Raw genomic sequence first — 22,368 nt, forward strand, 5'->3', positions numbered from 1 at the left:
TGAAAGGGCCTGATACCACGTTGCATTGCTCTATGACTCCATGAGCCCCAGCCTTGTGGGATCAGATGAAACACTAGCTGCTTCATCTTCTGTGGGTCTAAAGGGAAATCTGGCCTAAACGTCCCCTCACTTCCCTTGTATTTGGAATTAATCTTTTGGAAGTGATGAGACACATTCATGGCTTGTCTGGGCTAATGCCATTGGAAAATTGCGAAGGCTCTCCCACACCTCTTGGGTTCCATCATTGCTGCAGGTTTTCCACTTGCAATAGTCCCACAGTCTGGACAGCTTCCCATCCACCAGCAGACCAGCCTCAGCACTGTTCGGTTTGGAATTGGACAGAAATGGTGTCCTGACTTGCTTTTTGGAACCTGCAATACTTCATGCAGCAAGTCAAGGGCCCAACTGACAATGTACGTTTTGGTACAGCATTTACGATGACTTTATGTGTGACAGTTCCTGAGGGAATGGAAATCTTTCAGCAGCATAAACAGTAGGGTCTAGTATCAGGTACCCCTTATTGAACACTCTCTTTCTAGATCTGGTGCTATAATATTAATGCACCATCACACTACTGATCAGAAGCTGTGTTCAGCAATGCAGTAGATGCTTATATCAGCCTACATGATAAAAAGTAAAACCAAACACTGTGACATTCCCCATGTACATTGTGGCTGGGGAAGATGGAGGAACAGATAAATCATAGCTGACCATCATCACATTTCTTAGATTTATCAGTGACACGTTACTTTGCTTCTACTGTATGTGGTTGAAGCAGAATAATATGAAAGTGTACTGAACAAATTCAATAAAAATGGAAAAATTCCTTCCAGTGAAAAATGACACCTATAAAATAATGAGCAGGACAGTGTCTAGGGAAAATTCAAAGTGTGAATTATTATGCCTCTGAAAGAATATCTAACAATGGAATTTGAAATGACTTTTTAAATATAGGCAACTGGGAATATTGTTATATAAATTGTATTTTAAGAGTTTGCTAAAGTAATTTACTGGATTGATATCATTGATGAGTGACCAGGAGAGGCTTGAGAAGCTGGAATTGCTTCCCTTAGAGTGGAGAAGCAGTCAGTGATTTAACGGAGATGTTCAATGTTATGAATGAGAAGAGTTGGTAACACCAATTTTTATTCCTAAATCTTTTTTTGATATGGTTGACTCTAAAATATCTTCGTATTTGTGGCAGAACAAAAATCCTAGGCTAGGTAAAAAATATTTACAGAAGCCTAAGAAGGAGGGCGGCTTGGCTCTACCAAATTTAAGATTTTACTATTGGGCAGTTAATATACGGTATTTGATATTTTGGACACAAGAATCGACTACAGTTGCTGGCCCACAATGGGTAAATTTGGAATGTAAATCTGTGCAAGATTTCTCATTGATCTCAATCTTAGGATCTTCACTTCCTTTTTCGTTATTCAAAACGAATAAACAGATATTTTTTGCAACAATACATAGAAGTACCGACTAGAGATGGGGCAGTGTTGGATCTCCTGTTAGGGAATGCGATAGGTCAGCTGACAGATGTATGTGTTGGGGAGGACTTCGGGTCCAGTGATCACAATAGCATTAGCTTCAATATAATTATGGGGAAGGACAGGACTGGACCTAGAGTTGAGATTTTTGATTGGAGAAAGGCTAACTTTGAGGAGATGCGCAGGGATTTAGAGAGAGTGGAATGGGTCAAGTTGTTTTATGGGAAGGATGTAATAGAGAAATGGAGGTCATTTAAGGGTGAAATTATGAGGGTACAGAATCTTTATGTTCCTGTTCGGTTGAAAGGAAAGGTTAAAGGTTTGAAAGCGCCATGGTTTTCAAGGGATATTAGAAACTTGGTTCGAAAAAAGAGGGATGTCTACAATAGATATAGGCAGCATGGAGTAAAGGAATTGCTCGAGGAATATAAAGAATGTAAAAGGAAACTTAAGAAAGAGATTAGAAAAGCTAAAAGAAGTTACGAGTTTGGTTTGGCAAATAAGGTGGAAGTAAATCCGAAAGGCTTCTACAGTTATATTAAAAGCAAGAGGATAGTGAGGGATAAAATTGGTCCCTTAGAGAATCAGGGTGGTCAGCTATGTGTGGAGCCGAGGGAGATGGGAGAGATTTTGAACGATTTCTTCTCTTCGGTATTCACTAAGGAGAAGGATATTGAATGGTGTAAGGTGTGGGAAACAAGTAAGGAAATTATGGAACCTATGACAATTAAAGAGGTGGAAGTACTGGCGCTTTTAAGAAATTTAAAAGTGGATAAATCTCCGGGTCCTGAACGGATATTCCCCAGGACCTTGAGGGAAGTTTGTGTAGAGATAGCAGGAGCTCTGACAGAGATCTTTCAGATGTCATTAGAAACAGGGATTGTGCCGGAGGATTGGCGTATTGCTCATGTGGTTCCATTGTTTAAAAAGGGTTCTAGAAGTAAGCCTGGCAATTATAGACCTGTCAGTTTGACATCAGTGGTGGGTAAATTAATGGAAAGTATTCTTAGAGATAGTATTTATAATTATCTGGATAGACAGGATCTGATTAGGAGTAGCCAGCATGGATTTGTGCGTGGAAGGTCATGTTTGACAAACCTTATTGAATTTTTTGAAGTAGTTACGAGGAATGTTGACGAGGGTAAGGCAGTGGATGTAGTCTATATGGACTTCAGCAAGGCCTTTGACAAAGTTCCACATGGAAGGTTAGTTAAGAAGGTTCAGTCGTTAGGTATTAATGCTGGAGTAATAAAATGGATTCAACAGTGGCTAGATGGGAGATGCCAGAGAGTAGTGGTGGATAATTGTTTATCGGGATGGAGGCCGGTGACTAGCGGGGTGCCTCAGGGATCTGTTTTGGGCCCAATGTTGTTTGTAATATACATAAATGATCTGGATGATGGGGTGGTAAATTGGATTAGTAAGTATGCTGATGATACTAAGGTAGGAGGTGTTGTGGATAATGAGGTGGGTTTTCAAAGCTTGCAGGGAGATTTATGCCGGTTAGAAGAATGGGCTGAACGTTGGCAGATGGAGTTTAATGCTGAGAAGTGTGAGGTTCTACATTTTGGCAGGAATAATCCAAATAGAACATACAGGGTAAATGGTAGGGCATTGAGGAATGCAATGGAACAGAGAGATCTAGGAATAACAGTGCATAGTTCCCTGAAGGTGGAGTCTCATGTAGATAGGGTGGTGAAGAAGGCTTTTGGAACGCTGGCCTTTATAAATCAGAGCATTGAGTACAGAAGTTGGGATGTAATGTTAAAATTGTACAAGGCATTGGTAAGGCCAAATTTGGAATATTGTGTACAGTTCTGGTCACCGAATTATAGGAAAGATATCAATAAATTAGAGAGAGTGCAGAGACGATTTACTAGGATGTTACCTGGGTTTCAGCACTTAAGTTACAGAGAAAGGTTGAACAAGTTAGGTCTCTATTCATTGGAGCGTAGAAGGTTGAGGGGGGATTTGATTGAGGTATTTAAAATGTTGAGAGGGATAGATAGAGTTGACATGAATAGGCTGTTTCCATTGAGAGTAGGGGAGATTCAAACGAGAGGACATGATTTGAGAGTTAGGGGGCAAAAGTTTAAGGGAAACACGAGGGGGTATTTCTTTACTCAGAGAGTGATAGCTGTGTGGAATGAGCTTCCTGTAGAAGTAGTAGAGGCCAGTTCAGTTGTGTCATTTAAGGTAAAATTGGATAGGTATATGGATAGGAAAGGAGTGGAGGGTTATGGGCTGAGTGCGGGTAGGTGGGACTAGGTGAGATTAAGAGTTCGGCACGGACTAGGAGGGCCGGAATGGCCTGTTTCCGTGCTGTGATTGTTATATGGTTATATGGTTATAACTAATCCTATAGTCAAGTATACATTACGAATCTGGTTTCAATTTCGTAAATTTTTTGGTTTGAATAAGTTTATGCTGTCAAGTCCTATAATATCTAACTACTTTTTCCGACCATCATCTATAGATCAAGCTTTTCTTTTATGGAAAACAAAAGGTATAACATGTTTTCGTGATCTGTTTTTGGATGATAACATTATGTCCTTTGAACAGTTATCTAATAAATATAATTTATCTAAAACCCATTTTTTTAGATATTTACAAGTTAGAAATTTTCTATATAATGAACTAAAGTCTTTTTCGAAAGAATGTCCATTGGACATTACAGAAAGAATTTTGGCTCTTAATCCTTGTCAAAAGGGCTTAGTAGCTATCATTTATAATATGATTATGAATGTACAACCAGATATATCAGAAAAAATTAAGAAGGAATGGCAGGAAGAATTGCATTGCCCTATATCTACTGAGAAATGGGAAAAAATTTTATTATTGGTAAACTCATCCTCTATCTGTGCTAAACATGCTCTAATACAATTTAAGGTTGTACATAGAGCTCACATGTCTAAAGATAAACTTGCTCGATTTTATTCTTATGTTAATCCAACCTGTGATAGATGTCATTCTGATATTGCTTCGTTGACCCATATGTTTTGGTCTTGTCCTTGTTTACAAAACTATTGGAAAGATATTTTTAATATTATTTCAAGGGTCTTAAATATTAATCTCCAACCACATCCTTTTACCGCAATTTTTGGTCTACCAATGATAGATAAGAAGCGTTTATCCGCTTCATCCCAACGAATGATTGCATTTGTTACACTAATGGCTAGAAGATCTATTTTACTGAATTGGAAAGAAATTAACCCTCCAACTGTATTTCAGTGGTTTTCTCAAACTATTTCCTGTTTGAGTTTAGAAAAAATTAGAAGTGTGGTTTTTGATTCTTCAGTTAAATTTGAGGAAACTTGGAGACCATTTATTCAACATTTTCATATGAATTAAATGGTCTGATCCTGAACCTTATTGTTACTATCCTGAATTGTGTGGATGGAGGTTGGGAGTCATCGGCACTACTGTATGTATTTAACATTATGCAATTGCCCATGTTGGTTAGTTTTTAGTTTTTTTTTAGTTTTTTTTGGGGGGGTTCTTTTTTTTCCTTAATTCCTTTACATTATACTATGAGTTTGGGAGACTTTATGTATTGATTAATACATATTTGATTGTTAATTAATCTATTATGTACTCTCAAATGTTTTGTACTTATATTTTACTTATGTTTTTCTTAAAAATTAATAAAAAGATTTGAAAAGAAGAGTTGGTAACACAAGGATACAGATTTAAGATAAATAGGCAAAAGAACCAGAGGACTTGTCGGCAGATTTTATTTTATGCAGCAAATTGTTAAAGTATTGAATGCAGTACCTGTAAGATTTGTGGAAACAGATTCAATAGTAACCTTCCAAATGGAATTGGAGATATTCTCAAAACAGTGCAAGACTGTAAAAATAAAGTGCAAGGCTCTGGGAAGAGCACAGGGGAGCAGGAATAATTGGACGACTTTTTAAAAGGTGGCGAAGTTTCTTTCTCCACTGTACACTTCGATAATGAATGTCTGACTGGAAACAAAGGAAGCAAAGTCACATAAGTATTGAGAGCTTCGGATGATGGCATTGATGTCAGGACATTATGACCCACACTAAATGGAATCCATTTGGTTAATGCTGTGTGTTTGCTCCATGTCAGAAGGCATAGTGACCTACCTGTAAACTAAAAAAATTAAAACAGAAATCTAAAACATCAGGAAGGTCGGGTTTATTCTGATTTGATAGAAATCTATGACATCACATCCCTGATACATACTGTATCAAAGAGTGATTTTTATTAAATGTGTTGTAAGCAAATAACTATGTTCCTTAGACTAAGCATCCTGAAGCACATTAACAGTTTTTTAACAGCTGTGGGTTACTGGCTGATGCATAAATGTGCCCTGGTTTTTACAGATGTCTGCAAACATGCTGAACACTCGTGTTGTAGTGAGTGTTCATTATTCAAATCTACAGACAGCCTTTTTGTCACTGGCCCAGTTTACTTAGAATGAAATATACTCATTGCAAAACACATGTGTTCGTTTTTCCTCTCTTTAAAATCAGTTTTTCCTTCCCAAGTTGATAAGCTCCTGTTGCTGTCTGTTGAAATTGCCCTTTGGATTTTGCTCAAGTGATTATTCTTGATAGTCAATCATAAACACAAGAGACTCTATGGTTGCTGGAAATCCAGAACAACACGCACAAAATGCTGTAGGAGTGAAGCAGTTCAAGCAGCAACTATGAAGGGGAATAAACAGCTGTCATATGGGCTGAGACCCTTCATCATTAGGACTCTTCTGAGTCCCGACCACTTGCTTGACATGAATCAATGCATCTTAATTTCTAATTTTATTATAAATATTTATGCAGCAAGAACGTAAGATCAATATTGTTTGTAGGAAATATATCCAACAAGAAGCTGTCACATTAGGTAGGAATAAGCATTTCGGACATGAGCTGCTAAGCATTCTGAGCAGCTTGCACTTGGCGGTGTTATATGGCAGGATAGTTCCCAGGGAATAAGCCATTCATTGTGACTACTTGGGATCGGAAAAATTGCCACCCATCCCACTGCATGTCAGAGTGAGTCACCAAGTGAATGGAGAATAGAGACAAAATATATCAAGTTATGATAAATCAGCAAATGATATCTTGACTGCTAGATTTTGGATATTTGACCATTGCTTCACGAATCAGAAATTTAGAGACCCCACTAATACCGATCCTGAGTGAGATTATTTTGTAGATGAACTTTTGAAGCAGTGTTGCTGATGTTTTTTCAGTGCCTGAGGTACCTGAGGTACCTGAGGTAGTCCAGGTGTCAGTGAGGACAGGAATGTCTGCTGTCTTTTTTTCAAGTCTGACATTTTGAACTTCATTATCCTTTTCCTCAATTGATCACAGGGGACAGTGAACTTCATTGTCAATATTTACATTTGCTGAGAGGTGAGATATGGGAGATGATGGACACATCTCAGGGTCTTGCTGTGAACCTTTATTGTTGACAACCAGTGTGGTGTATCTGTGACTGGTTGGTAGGGGATTTTGGTCTTGCCGAACCCCGTCATTCCATGCATTTCAGATTCTTGGAGCTCAGCCAGCAAGTATGAAAAACACAAGATGTCTCTGCTTGGTATAGTTGGTCTACCCTGGTTCAGAAGCGTGGCTGCCATCAGTTGAAAAGTTTCCCATTTGTTTCTGACGATTAATTCCACTCCTGTAGGAAGTTTGTTGGAGATGAGATGAAACGTGACAGTGAGATGCAGCCTTATTTGACAATGGTCTTCACTAAGGCTGGTTCTGTTATAGACCTGATGGTTAGATTCATAGCTTGCATCAAGCAAGCATTAAGTGGAGTTGAATTTCTATGGGAAACCAAAGGTAAGGAGGGTGTTTTACAATCCTTGCTGAGTGTAGGAATCAAAGACCTCACTAGAGGCTGAAGAAAGGTATCTACAGTGGTTAGTAGTGATTCCTGCACTTGGAATTTTGCCTAGTGAAGATCATGTCCAGTGGATGGAATCAACAGGGAGCAGCTCATTGGCCAGTGGAAGGAGTTTCTCATTGGCAGAAGACAGTAGGAAGACACCTCTGCAGTTACTACAGGCAGACCTTCTCCTCTCTTGAAGATAGTCAACATTATGGCACCTCCAAAATCCCCTGATAAATCCACTTCGCCCAAAATATGGACAATGAAACTGTAGATTCGTGACTAAAGCTCCTCACTGCCAAGTTTTCGGATTTCAGTAAGGAAGCCAGTTTTACCAGAGACCTCATTTTTAATGAGTTATGATATGGCTTTCTCAACTCCTTATTGGTCAGAGATGGTAGCTAGCCCACATAGGCTGCTGTGGAATGGAGTCCAGGGCACACATGTCAAGGACAGAGTTGTGGAATGCTGAGAAATCCTTTGAAGTGTTCTTTCTGGCAGATGTTGAAGGAACATCTGTTTAATGTCTGTAGTGAGATGCTGAAGATGTTCTATAGGTCAGTTGTGGAGAGCGCCCTCTTCTTTGTGGTGGCGTGTTGGGAAGGAAGCATTAAGAAGAGGGACGCCTCACGTCTTAATAAGCTGGTAAGGAAGGCGGGCTCTGTCGTGGGCAAAGTACTGGAGAGTTTAACATCGGTAGCTGAGCGAAGGGCGCTGAGTAGGCTACGGTCAATTATGGAAAACTCTGAACATCCTCTACATAGCACCATCCAGAGACAGAGAAGCAGTTTCAGCGACAGGTTACTATCGATGCAATGCTCCTCAGACAGGATGAAGAGGTCAATACTCCCCAATGCCATTAGGCTTTACAATTCAACCGCCAGGACTTCAGAACTTTTTAAAAGCTATTATTAATGCTTTTTGAGATAGTGATTTAGATGCATATCATATTTTTACTGAGTTAAGTATTGTATGTAATTAGTTTTGCTACAACAAGTGTATGGGACATTGGAAAAAAAGTTGAATTTCCCCATGGGGATGAATAAAGTATCTATCTATCTAATTAGTCACAGTTCTTCACTCTCAGATAGGTAGGGTTATTGGTATTTGGGCCAGATTCAGATGGGTTATTGCAGTCAGTGAGTTGCCCTTCTCCATGCAACACCTGTTCTTTAAAACATAGTGTTCTGCCGGACCTCGACCTTCACCTGCCTGTAGAGCTGTTTCTTTTCTCTTGAATGAAGGTTTCTGATGCAGTTACAACTTAACCTTGTGAACCTCTTTGTCATTCTCATCAAGCCGGCTCTCCTAAGTCAGTGGAAGTACAAACAAACCCACATCACTATCCTCTCCCAAACCCACACCACCAGTATTGAGGATCAAGCAACTCCCATTGTGCCAGCTTGGGCAGGCCATGAGCTGCGCCAAACTCCCACATCAGACACTCTGGTCCAAGTGCTGAAGAGCGAGGAAATGATCAGCTGAACGGAGAAAACACGCCAAGGACATGCTCACCTCCACTGACTCCTGAGAATCTCCGGGCCGTGGCCATCAAAAGTGGAGAAGGAGCATTCAGGATGGTATTAGGAACCTTGAGGTGATGCATTCAGATCAAAGAGAAACCCTGTGCATGGGGTGAGGTAATGTGTGGGTCACCTCACAATCTGCCCGCCTCGTTCCCTGTTAGCCATCTGCTGCTCTAACAGGTGCAGTTCCCACAATGGCTTCAATAGCTGCTTCAGAACCCACTAAATGAGAGTGGAAACAAGCCTTCGTTGATCCAGATAGGATATTAAGAAGGAGAAGAAGACTTATAAGCAAAAGCCATCTGCTGCCTCAAATGATGCCAGGTTCTAACGCATTGCATAAGAGCTAATTTCATTGGAGATTATAGTAAAATGATCTTAAAAGAAAAGTCTCTGTGGAATAAAGAGCTAGAGCTGGTTGTATTGTTTATTTACACACCGTAGATCATGAAATTCCTAAGTTCCCAGGACTGGTAATGGCCCATACTTGCTTTGTTGAGTTCATTTGGGTTAGCAACATGCTGAGGAACTAAAGGTAGCCTTATTAAACATGACCCAGGGAAGGAAACCTCAGTCAGGATTTCAATTTCTATTCCAGTTTGTTATCTAGTGGTACATTCTGGAGAGAGCAGGTACATCGATGCAAAGCTCCTCGGACAGGATGAAGAGGTCAATACTCCCCAATGTCATTAGGCTTTACAATTCAACCGCCAGGACTTAAGAACTTTTTAAAAGCTATTATTAATGCTTTTTGAGATAGTGATTTAGATGCATATCATATTTTTTTTTTACTGAGTTAAGTATTGTATGTAATTAGTTTTGCTACAACAAGTGTATGGGACATTGGAAAAAAAGTTGAATTTCCCCATGGGGATGAATAAAGTATCTATCTATCTATCTACTGTATACGGGAAGGTTAACACTGGGATGCAACCCAGTGGTTTAATGTCCTCACAGATGTAAACAATTTTTGTGAATTCATCTTGTGTCAGAGTTTACCATCTACACCACTAACCTCATACATGGCCCAGTTCATTACCCCCTAACTCTCTGTCTCTGGGGCTTTCAGCCTCAGCATTCCTACAAGTTCTACATTGCACAGCCATTTGACTGTGACAGGCACCTCCTCAAAACAGACTGCTCAACACTCATTGCCACCTGACCCTCTCCCTCATCCAGTGGAGTGGGGCGGCATGGTAGCATAGTGATTAGCACCAGTGACAGGGTTTAGTTCCCACCACTGTCTGTAAGGACTTTGCACACTCTCCCTACGACCATGTGTGTTTCCTCTTTGTGCTCTGGTTCCTCCACATTCCAGAGAGAAAAGGGTTAGTAGCTTCATTGGTCATATAGGTGTAATTAGGTGGCACAGGCTCATTGAGCTGAAAGGGCCTGTTACTCTCCTGTATATCCAATAATAAAATAAAGTTAACCAGGGACGATGGGTGTCCCTGCATGTTTTAACCCACAGGGAACAGGCAGTGTTGGCCTTTAGTGAGACTGCTGTTCCTGGAAGATATGACCAGCAGGAGGGCTGAGCTTGCAAATCACCACCTCAAACCTGTAAGCATGTAGCACCTGAATTGCACCCCATTCTCCCTTCCCGCCTCACTGTTGTACGTCCACCATCCTCCCCACATACATCCCATTCTCCCTTCCCACACACATCTCATTCTCCCTTCCCACACATATCCCATTCTCCCTTCCCGCCTCACTGTTGTACGTCCACCATCCTCCCCACATACATCCCATTCTCCCTTCCCACACACATCTCATTCTCCCTTCCCACACATATCCCATTCTCCCTTCCCGCCTCACTGTTGTACGTCCACCATCCTCCCCACATACATCCCATTCTCCCTTCCCACACATATCCCATTCTCCCTTCCCACACACATCCCATTCTCCCTTCCCACACATATCCCATTCTCCCTTCCCACACACATCCCATTCTCCCTTCCCACACATATCCCATTCTCCCTTCCCACACATATCCCATTCTCCCTTCCTGTCTCACTGTTGTACGTCCACCATCCTCCCCACATACATCTCATTCTCCCTTCCCACACATATCCCATTCTCCCTTCCCACACATATCCCATTCTCCCTTCCTGTCTCACTGTTCTTTGTCCACCAACATTCCCACACACATCCCATTCTCCCTTCCCACACACATCCCATTCTCCCTTCCCACACACATCCCATTCTCCCTTCCCGTCTCACTGTTGTACGTCCATCATCATTCCCGCACACATCCCATTCTCCCTTCCCACACACATCCCATTCTCCCTTCCCGTCTCACTGTTGTACGTCCATCATCATTCCCGCACACATCCCATTCTCCTTTCTCACCTCACCGCTGAAACCCCAGTGCCTTTCCCACAACACAACTTAGTCTTGTATCTTTTTTTTCTATTTCAAATTGTCTGAGAAACCCAATGTGACCAGGCAGTGGAGGAAACGTAACTCATTTAAGTCGTGCAGGCACCAGTCAGGATTTAGTGTAGGGTGTAATGCCAACGATGATGTAGAGGGATTGTCTGCAGCCAGGGCAAGCAAGAACAGAAGCGATTCAACTCACTGGCGCCAGCATTCACAGTGGGTTTGTTGCTAACACCTGTCGGCTCACAGTGGTGGGTAGAAGGAAACACAGATGAAGAGGCTAGGAACCCGGACTGGACTCCTGAGCCAAAATCACGGAGCAAGCGGTCCAGCACCAGAAACGGTGATCCAAGACTGCTGCAGGCCAGATCAGCTTGCTGGCAAGCTCAGAGTCAGAGCTGCCTTGGTGATAATGTGTTCAGCCTGGAGGAAGACCTGCAGGCTGTTACATCAGGACAACACCCTGTCCTCCAGCTGGTTCCCAGTGCAGCAGAGGCCTCACCCTGGGGGCAGAGCCAGCAGCTGTTCCCCACAGCACAACTCTCTGTCTTCTCTCAGGGAAATAGCACTCAAGATCCCATCACTGTCCTGATGCCCATTTACTAGCTCAGCCAATTTAGAAGCCTTCGAGGACTGCCATTGTCCTCGCAGCAGGACCTTTCAGACAACTTGAAGCCTTACACAGTGATTCTCTGAAATCCTCTGACCTCCCAGCAGCCATACTGCAGTCATTAGGATAGTGCAAGACAACCTTAAACCCTTCACAGTGAATAAAACTTTCTCACGTTCAAGTGATTGCTGGAAACAAGTCAGCTAATTTGCATAGAGCAAGATCCCACAAATAACTTGGCAATCTGCTTCAGTGATTTTGAATGAAGCATTAAAATTAAATTGAATCAGACTTCTGAGTTCGTTTCTGAGGTAGAAACAGATCTTTTACATCTAGCTGAGAGAGATGAAATCAGATTTCAAAGTTCAAAGTACAGGTACATTTATTGTCAAGGTACACAACCTTGAGATTCATCTCCTTGCATGCAGCCACAAAACAAAGAAATACAAAAGAATCCCAAAAATAAAGATTATCAAACACACATTGTGCAGAGAAAAAATATCATGCAAACAATAAAAGTAGGCAAATAGCATTCAGAGCAAAAGTAAGTCTATAGACACGCAAACCTGTAGATGGTGAAAATCTGAAATAAAATTAGAGAACTTTAGAAACACTGCGGCAGCATCTGTGGAAAAGGAAACGGTTATTGTCTCAGGTCAAAGACTTGTTAACTCGGTTTCTTTTTCCAGAATACAAATGATCTGAATGAACGATTGTACAGACTATCATATGCGAGTCACAACCTGGTTGTTTTCAAAGTCAACCTGATATCTACATTCCCTTTATATAGCTGTAGTGCTGTGCATAGCCATATTAACCTCAATTACCTCCTCTCACTTTGTGTTACGGTGTGCATAATGGCATTATGCAGTTTGTTATTTATGGTTTCTAGTAGCCACGGTTTCAGAGTCCTTCATCATAGCTGAAGGGAAGTTAATTCAGATCAGGAAATAATTTGATCCCATAATCCATGGATTTAAAAGTCTTAACGGCCAGATGGTTGTAAAGGTAGTGAAACAGAGGAAGGTTAAGAAGATGTTATGTACATATTTGAGGAACATGGGCTCCATTCCGACCATAAGCCTCCCATTCCCAGGAGGTTAAGACCAAGCATATTATTATGGGACCTTGGTCACCAATCAGGCTAGTGAAGGAGGTGCTGGAGGACAGATCAGGCCATATTCTCTTGAGAAGCAAGAGAAAACATCTGGCAGAAAGCACCACAAAAGAAGAATGGATTTCTTACATGGACTGTAGGCGGTTAATTGGAATGGAAGTGCTGATGTTCTGGCTCTCAGTGAAGCAGCAGTGCAGGGGGTTTAATGTGCTAGAGCAGCAAAAAGGAGAGAGAAAACAGCAGAAAGAAATACTTGAGTTTTGCGTGCAATTCCATTGGCATCATTTGGAATTTTTAAATTGAGCTCAGGAATAAATAAGTCTTTGGCCCTTTTTTTTATTGCTGCCACGGCAACCTGCACAATTTGTTCTTGTGATGATGTTTGAACTTTCATCAAATGTTAGACCTCAAGTCTAACTGTGTGCTCCTCCATTGTTTTTTCCACAGTTCTCCTGATGGTCAACATGGTAAACATGTAAAAATTTGAAAAAGTGAATTGCTATGATCTGGTAGATGGATTTTGAGAGTTGAAACATCCTTTGTTTTATGACATAGAATTGAAAACTGATTGGATAAGAAAGTTAATTAGAGAACATACATTTTATTGTGTTATGCCATTGATAAGACATTTAAAATCAATGTCTCATTTCAATTGGGACTTCCTACTGCAAAACACAACTTTGAATCATGCACTTTTGAACAGGAGCCACCAAACACCTGGGGCTTATAAGAGTACCATTAACACATGAGCAATGCTCAATTGACAATTCCTCTCTTTAACGACATGTAATTAATGTGGGCCATGAGCAGGGAACACTGCTCATGACTCCAGGGACTAAATTTGCACCTGGGCTATTTAAAGGATCATCAATTATTGCAGGTATCTTGGGCACTGAATTGAAAGAAGGCTTTGTTGCTTTCAAAGAGGATGACTGTTGTAACTCTTAGTGTAAGTCGGAGTGAACCCTGAGTATAGCCCAGATACATTACCTCACACTTCTCTGGAGTAAATTCCGTTTACCTTTTATTTCTGCTCAGCTGACTAGGTCACATATATACTCATACAAATGTGAGCTCTTCTTTCCCATATTTGCCACACACTGAGAGATGGGAGACTCCTCAAACCATCTATCTGATCCAGGTTTTTCAACAAAAACCTTGCTGAAATCTATTTAGATTGTGTTAGATTCCCTCAGCAATCCTTTTTATCACTTCTCAAGGTAGGCCACATGACCTTCCCAGTTCTTCCTTGATTCCTCTGTATCTTTATAAATGAAGGTTTATACAGCCCCTCAGAAGCTATCCCAAAAGTTTAAACTAACTGGTCTTGTCCTTCCATCCTTTTATGAACCCTGCAGCCAGTGATGATTCAAAAAAAAATCAAAGCCCTTGTAGTTTCACCTTTACTTCTTGTAACGGACAGAATATATTTCAGGCAGGCTTGGTGATTCATCCTTCTATATTGAAGTTTTCTTCTGCTTAGTAAGATGAGGAAGGTCAGGTAAGAGAGAAACATTTGAACCTGCCACCAAAAGTTTTGACAAACTTCTATGGATGCACAGTGGAGAACGTCATAATTGAATTGCATCACGTCCTGGTAAGGAAACACCAATGCCCAGGAACAGAAAAGGCTAGTGAAAGTGAGGGTTGCAGCTCAGGCAAAACCGTGCCCATCACTGAGTATATTTACATGGAGCGCGGTCACAAGGAAGCAACATCCATCGTCAAAAACTCAGACCATCCAGGACATGCCCTCTTCTCGCTACTACCATTGGACAGGAGGAACGGAAGCCTCAGGTCCCTCACTACCAGGTTCAGAAACAGTGACTATCCTGCAATCAACAGGCTCCTGAACCAGTGTGGATAACTTCAATCACCACTACTCTGAAATGATTCTATTGGTCTTAAATAGATTCACTTTCAAGGACTCGTTACAACTCTTGCTCTCAGAATTATTTTTATTTGCAGAGTTTGTTGTCAGTCTTTGTTTATGTATAGTTTTTCATAAACTTCCATGTATTTGTATGCCTTCAATAAAATTAATCTCGGGGTAGTAATTGGCAACATATGCACCTTACTAGTAAATTAACGTTAAACTTTGAACTTGAATTTTGAATATTTTACTTTATTTAGAGATTCAGCACAGAATAGGCCTTTCTGTTCCACTGAGCCACGCCGCCCAGCACCCCACTGACTTAACCCTAGCCTAATCGCAAGCCAATTTACAATGACCAATTAACCGACTGACTGGTACATCTTTGGGAGGAAGCCCACACGCACATGGGAAGAATGTTCAAACCTTCTTACAGAGGACGCTTGAATTGAACTCTGAGCTCTGACGCCCTGAGCTGTAACAGCATCTACCTGGATACAGGAATAAAGATTCAGAGACGAGAGGAAGTGAGATTTGAACAGGTACAATGGTTAGGACCATACTATTATCCCCTATGGTCGAATTGGCCCTGTTAAGTTTAGAAAAGAGAGAGGTACTCGTGCTGTAATGCCTAATATTCTATCATGATGTTGTTAATGTTCCCCTTACCCGAGGTGTCTAGAACTAGAGATCAGGTCAAGACTCAGTCATTGAGTGTTGACAGACGGGGGTCATATTTTTCAGCATTGAATGGGGTGTCCTGTTTCTGTTTCTTCTAGTTCAGTGGTAGTCAAAGCCATGACCTGTAATTTCCCTTCCAGCCGACTTTGCCTGTAGGATGCTGTTGGCTTGCTATTGGTAGCTTTTCTTGCCAATGAGTCCTCTATACCCCTGGCATCAACTCTGTAGCCAGCAATGATTCAAAGCAAAAATGTCAGACCCCTTGTAATTTCCATTGCTTCTTTGACAGGAATCTCTTGTGAAATTGCATGCGATGTGTGCACAAGAAATGCTTGTCCTCCATGCGTTAGGTAAGTGTGAGAAAGGAGAACAGAAAACTTGTGGTTGCTTCCAGTAACTTTGCTTACTTGTGTGTGAACATTAGATTCTGGCAGCACTGAACACAAGCCGCTGCAGTATCTCTGTAGCTACCGATAGCTACCGATAGCTTCTCTCACTGGTGCTTCATTTCTACACTTGGCAGCTGTCTGGGACTTCAAAATCTGCATCCACAAAGCTGGTGCCGGGTCCTATCCCTCGGCTCCCGTTGCTGCAGTGACTGTTCGTCCAAGTGCACTTCCAGGTTTGGTTCTCTTTATGAGATGCAGAAAATACACCAGTTAGGCCAGGTCACTTCACTGGGATAACGGGGAAAATGCTGAAAGTCTGCACTGGTTTGTCTGAAGAGCAATCAAATTGACCCCACTCCCTTTCTCTTTTCCCCTTCCCCATACATTTGCAGGCTCCAAGGTGAATCAGGTTAAAACTGGTGTTTCAAGAGAACCTATTTGACAGAATTTTTGACATGGCGCCACATGGTAGGCTGGTCCAGGATTCTAGATTAGATAAATGAACCCATATTGGCTTGGTCTAGAAAGCAGCGTGTGTTAGTGGTGGCTTGCTTTACAAGTTGGAGACCTGTGACCAGTGGCATGTTGCGAGGATCAGTGTTGGACCCCCTGTTGTTTGTCATACTTATGATATGGTTGAACATGTAGATGGCATGATAAATCAGATTACAGATGACACCAACATTGGTGGTATAGTGGAAGTAGACTAACTGGAGACATAGGCAAAGGACAAGTGAGAAGTGATGTGTTTTGAGAAGTTACACTTGGGCAGGGTATACACAGCAAATGGCAGGGCCCTGGGGAGTGTTGTTGAACAGAGACAGAGACTTTTACTAAAACTGACAACATAGTTAGACAGGTGGCAAAGAGGGCATTTGGCATGCTTGGCTTCGTCAGCCAAGTATGAGTTGGGACATTATGTTACGGTTGTACAAAACGTCAGTAAGACTTCACCTAGAGTATTGTGTCAGTTCTTGTTACTAAACTCCAGGAAAGATGTGATTAAACTGGAGAGGATGCAGAAAAGATTCATAAAGATGTTGCCTAGATTGTAGGTCTTGAAATTATAAGGAGAGTGTGGATATGTGTGCGCTGGTTTTTCCTGAAAAAAGAAGCTGAGAGGTGACATGGTATAGGTATATAAAATCATTAGATGCAGAGGTATGGTAGATAGCCAGAGGCTTTTTCCCAGGGCAGGAAAGTCTAAAACTAGAAGGCATTGATATAAGGTGAAAGGGAGGAGGTTTAAAAGGAATCTAAGGAACATTTTTTCACTTAAAGACAACCTAGTATCTCAAAGGAGCTGCCAATGGAGGTGATGGATGTAGGATCAGTAATGATATTTAAAAGGCATCTCCACAGGTACTTATAAAAATGAACAAGTCACAGTGGGAGATGGAATTAATACAAACATATGTAGGCATGACGGTCAGCATAAACAGTGTGGGCAGAAGGGCTTGTTCCTTGGCTGTGCAGTTCAATGACTCCATGAGAATAGTTGTCCAGACACGCTACTAAGTTGATACAAATTAATGATGGAAAAATTACAAGAATGGTGCACAATCAATTTACAATAGTCTTTACAGACTCCCCTAAGTCTGTATGATCAGATGAGATCCGTAAGATCAGATAATAATCATTCAGGCTTTGATGCAAATCGAACTTTAATCAATCACTTTGCAGAGGAACTTCAAGGACGCTTTAGTTGGATGAAGTTCATTTTATTTGCTTTACCGGTTCTGCAAGTGAATTCCAACATTGCCATTCCAGTTAGACTGCCTCCCAAAAACAAAGGTTAGTCATTGGACATGCTCTTGCAAGCTAATAACTGGCTAGATTAAGTGTAAGCTAATGCTGTAGGGAATTAACATGAGGAAGATAATTAAAGTGCAATTAAGGATTTGGTTTTAATTTCGTATTAAACTTTTTCCGCTTCAATTGTTGAAAGTTTCTTTCAGTGCTCCATACATAATTTCAGCCTTATACACATTGCCCATATTAAGTATTATCCTCTTTTTTGTGTGTACTAGGAAATATGCATCTAATGGCGTGTAGAATAATCAACACGATCAATTTGCAACGTGATCCCACCACCATCCACACCTTCCCCACCCTGCACCTTCTTGCTTCCCGCAGTGGCCACTTCTTCCATAATTCCCTTGTCCATTCATATCTCCTCACCCATTTCTTACCCTTGCCAAGTACTTTCCCCTGTAGTAACAGGACGTGTAACACCTGCACCTATAACTCCTCCCTCACCACCATTCAGGACCCTAAACAACCATTCCAGTGAGCCAGACGTTCACATAAATCTCCTCCAAACTTGTTTATTGGATTTGGTACTCGTGATATGTTCCCCTGCACCTTGAGAAAGCCAAGTGCAGATGAGACATCAGCTTTGCCGAGCATCTGTGTTCTAATAACCATGGCCTTCTTGAGTCCTGGTTGCCATTTTAATTCCACATCCTATTCCCACATCATCCTGTCTCTCCTCAGTTTCCTCCACTGTCAGAGTGAAGCTTAATGCAAGCTAAAGGAACAGCACCTTGAATTTGGCCTGGCTAGCCAACAATCCGAGGGCATGAAAATTGAATTCTCCGGTTTCAATCAATCTTTCTCTCTCCTCCCGATCTACTCAGTTCTCCTACATCTTCCCTCAGCTTTTTCTTTCCCTTCTTTTACCTACTCTGTCAGTCCATCACCAACACGTTCCTCCCGCAAAGCACTGAGCGTTTATTTGGTTCCATGCTCAACCTTCCTTTCCTATGAGATGCCACCATCGGCAAACCTTTGTTGCCTCCGCCTATCCCATTCCAGCCTCTGTTTCTATTTTCACTCTTCTCTGTGCCATCTGCCTATCACCCCTCCTCCCACTTGCCAGTTCTTGAGCTATCTCTTCCTTCACCTTTTAATAATGGCTATTTCCCCTTAAGGTGCTGGCATTGGAGAGGGTCCAGAAGAGGTTTACAAAAATAATCCCAGGAATGAAAGGGTTAATGCATGAGGAGTGTTTGATGGCTCTGGGCCTGTACTCACTGGAGGTTAGAAGAATGAGGGGGGGATTTTGCTGAAACAGAACAAATATTGAAAGGCCTGATAGAATGGATGTGGAAGGGATGTTTCTAATAGTGGGAGAGTCTAGGACCAGAAGGTACAGCCTCAGAATACAAGAACATCCATTTAGAACAGAGATGAGGAGGAATTTCCTTAGACAGAGGGTCGTGAATCTGTAAGAATTCATTGCCAATGTCAGCTGTAGAAACCAAGTCATTGGGTATATTTAAAGCAGAGATTCATGGGTACTTAATTAGTAAGGGCATCAAAGATTATGGGGAGAAGGCAGGAGGAAGTGTTTGCAAGGGAAAATAAATTGATGGGATAGCAGAGCAGACTCAATGGGCCAAATGGTCTCATTCTGCTTCTATATCTTATGGCCTTATGATTATCCAGATGAAGGCACATGACCCAAAATTGTGACCGTCCATTTCTCTTCAGAGATGTTGCCTGACTCACCAGATGGAACAAACTGCTGATTCAAAGAGAGTACTCTTTGTGGTATTCATACATAGCGGTCTTGTTACTCTCTTGTTCTCCCGACCTGTAACATCTAATGATTAAATGCCATCTGTTCCACTTACCAAGAGAGTTCTCCTCCACGATCCTGACATTCCGCCATAGACAAACGCTAAGCAAGGACTCGGCCCTACTGAATGCCACAATTAGCAAACAAGAAAGAGCCTACCCCATCTCCTTTCAAATCATTGTCAGGGACTTCAGTCAAGCTTGTGTGAAGAAATGTCTGTCCCATCATCAAGATATAACCTGCAGGACCCAAGGTCCCAACACACTCAAGGGAAAATCTGTAGATGCTGAAAATTCAAGCAACACACACACACACAAACTGCTGGACAAACTGAACAGGCCAGGCAATGTCTATGAAAAATAGTAAACAGTCGCAATTTCAGGCCGAGACCCTTCATCAGGACATTGCTTCCTACAAAGTAAAACCAAGCAACATATGCGACATCAAGGTTTTGCTCCCGGATGAGCTCCATACCTTTTACGCTCGATTTGACTGACAAAATGTGGAGACACCTTCACGAACTCCCACAGACCCTGACAGCTCTGAGATTGATATGAGAGCATCTTTCAGGAGAATGAAACCGTGGAAAGCATCCGGCCACAATGGGGTACCTGGCCAAGTGCTGATCAACTGGCTGGAGTGTCCACCGAGATCTTTAACCTCTCACTTCAGTAGTCTGAGATACCCAGCTGCTTCAAGCAGGCTTTAATTATACCAGTACCCAATAAGAACGTGGTAACCTACCCCAATGACTATCTTCCAGTGGCACTTCCATCCACTGTGATGAAGTGCTTTGAGAAGTTGGTGATGAAACGTATTAACTCTTGTCTGAGGCCATTTCATTGCCTCTCCACTCAGCTCTGGAACATTTGAACAGTGAAGATGCACACATATGGATGCTCTTCATTGACTACAGCTCTGCATTCAATGCTACCATCCTCTCAAAACTCATCAATAAGCTCCAAGACCTAGTTCTCAATACTTCCTTATTCAATTGGATCCTCAATTTCCTTACTTGCAGACCCCAATCATTTTGGATTAGCAACAGCATTTCCTCCATAGTCTCCATCAACAAAGGTGCACCACAAATCAGGCTGCTTAGCCCCCTGCTCTACTGACTTTATATTTATGACAGTGAGGCTAAGCACAGCTCCAAAGCCATATTCAAGTTTGCTGACACCACTGCTGTTGGCTGAATCAAAGGTGGAGGTGAATCAGCAGATAGGAGGGAGATTGAAATTCTGGCTGAATGGTGCCATGACAGTAACCTTTAATTCAGTGTCAGCAAAACCAAAGAGCTGATAATTGAACATAGGAGGGGGAAACCGGTCATTCATTAGACAAGCCTCATCAGGAGATCAGAGGTGGATGTTATGTGTGTTGTGTCTGTGCACAACTGCACATCAATTAAATAAAAGCACACGCATGGGAGATGGCTTCAACTGGTGTATTCGCATCGCGATGAGAGAGAGAGAGAAACAACAGTGCAAGCGCAGACAACTGATCAATAGGAAGTGCTAACGGGGGGTGGGGGAGAAATAGATCCATACATTACAATGTGTATTCTTAATCAAGATGAACAGCATGGATAAAACTAACACATATTTATTTACAGTAAAGGCTCTAACTTATTTTGAGCATGGGCGACCAGCATACCAATGTCACTTGCAACTCTGGGTGAACCCCCCGCATTGCACACTGGGAACTTAAGTTCTTTATTTTGCACACACATGATAACACATATTCACCTTTTAAAGAAAAGCAAACACAATACTATGTCCTCATAAACCTGCAAGGAGCAATAATCCTTTCCAACAAAGATATTTACATTAACTTCAATTGTAATGAGCAAATGCGGTTTCTAATTCACTCATCTACTTTCAACCCATCTCTGTGGTGATTTAATGATCCTGTTTGGTCTGTTATTTGTTTCCACAGATGTATTGTGTTCAGTCTCTGAGTGGTTTAATAATCCCTTTTGGACTGCTATACTGTATGTTTCCACAGATGTCTTGCTTTCATTTGCTGTGTTAATATTAGTGTCTTTTTGAGAACTCAGATCAACACATTCCTTTCTTTCACATCCTTCTGCCAAGATCCTATCTGTTTGTCTCTGTTCCTGCTGTGTGACCACAATTCACTGCACATGCCTCATAATGGAGCCCTGGACTACATCCATGTGATCAGTGTTTCTTTGCATGAGATCCAACTGATTCTGTCTCAATTCACAGAGCTCCTTCTGTTGGCTGCTTAACATAGATATAACTCCTCCTGTTGGTTAGTGTTGAACTAGTCCTGTTTTTCCGGCCTTAGGGTGTGTGTCATCTTCCCATCTTTCTTTTTATTTTTCCTCTTCAACTTCAGACAGGATCGTGAAGATATTTTTGACTTCCAGTCTTTAACTGGAAGTCGACAAGAGACAGATTTTGAACCAAAGCTGCATCATGTGGAAGCAAGACTGGCAATTTCTTCATCATGATCACTCTGTTCAGCACTGGCATCCTGACTGTCTTGCTGCTGTAGCTGGTATGGGTGTCTATGGAAAGTAGAATGTTTCTCTTGCGTAACCTCTCTGGAGGCCTTATGGATGCTGTTACAATTTTCTCGAGTTACATCTGGTAAGCACCCACACTCCCCTGAGACATCTGTGTACTCTTCCATGGGTGTTATGTGGTTAGCTTTGGTCTGTGAAGTCATTACAAACATCTTTTCCACCAGATTGAGCTTTTCACATGCACTCTGACCTAATATTGGTTGTGCTCCCCTTTCAACAGTCAGTAACTGTTGCCTTTAGATGTTGCCTTTTGTGCTAGAAGGTCACTCAACAACCTCCTTTTACTGGAGCA

The sequence above is a fragment of the Hemitrygon akajei genome, chromosome 3 (assembly GCF_048418815.1).
Source record: "Hemitrygon akajei chromosome 3, sHemAka1.3, whole genome shotgun sequence".
In the NCBI taxonomy this organism is placed as follows: Eukaryota; Metazoa; Chordata; class Chondrichthyes; order Myliobatiformes; family Dasyatidae; genus Hemitrygon; species Hemitrygon akajei.